Consider the following 898-nt stretch of genomic DNA (forward strand, 5'->3'; position numbering starts at 1 on the left):
AGGGTAAGGAGAAGAATGGAATGGGTAAGGGGAAAGAGGGGGAAGAGAGAAGAAAGAAGAATAAACAAAGCAAAGGAGGAAGAGAGAAACGGAAGAAAGTAGGAATAGCGAAGAGTAAGAAAGAAAGAGAAAAGAAGAAAAAAAAAGGGGGGAGAAAGGAGGTAAGGAGGAAATGGAGAAAACAAAAACAGACAAAAAGGAGGGAAGAAGGTACTGGAGAAAAGACCAAAACGAAAATGAGGAAATGAGGACTTGAAGATAAAGAACCAGACGAAAAAGAGAGAAAAAAGGGAAAGACAGGAGAGATGAGGGAAATGAGGAATCGAAGAAAAGAAGATGAAAATGAGGTGAGGAGGAACGGGAGAAAATAAGAGCACGAAATTACAGAAAAGGAGCGAAAGTTGAAGAGTTGAAAATGAGAAAATGATGAATTGAAGAAAATAACAAAACGAAATCAACTGATAAGGAGAAAAATAGGAAATTAAGAATCAAAGAAAAGAAGATGAAAAAGAGGTAAGGAGGAACGGAAGAAAACAAAAGGACGAAAAGGTGGAAAGGAGGAAATGACAAATTAAAGAAAAAGGAGGGAAAGTAGAGATGAAAAGAACAAGACAAAAATTAGAAAATCAGGAATCGAAGAAAAAGCAAAACGAATTTTGACAAAGACAGGAATTAAAGAAAAAAAAAAAAAATGGAACTAGCGAAGGACCCAAGACGAAAACCAGGAGAAGGAAAAGAAAGGAATAGAAGAAAAGAGTAAGACGAGAAAGAGGGAGGAGGAGGAGAAGGGAGAAAGATCTGCCTCCACAGACCTCAGTAATCTATAAACTTCACCATCAAAGGCCTGCGTGGTAACATTCGTAAAAATAGCGCCTTGCGAAAAGAAAAGGAAACAGAT

Source organism: Penaeus monodon, chromosome 29 (assembly GCF_015228065.2).
Source record: "Penaeus monodon isolate SGIC_2016 chromosome 29, NSTDA_Pmon_1, whole genome shotgun sequence".
NCBI classification, from domain to species: Eukaryota; Metazoa; Arthropoda; class Malacostraca; order Decapoda; family Penaeidae; genus Penaeus; species Penaeus monodon.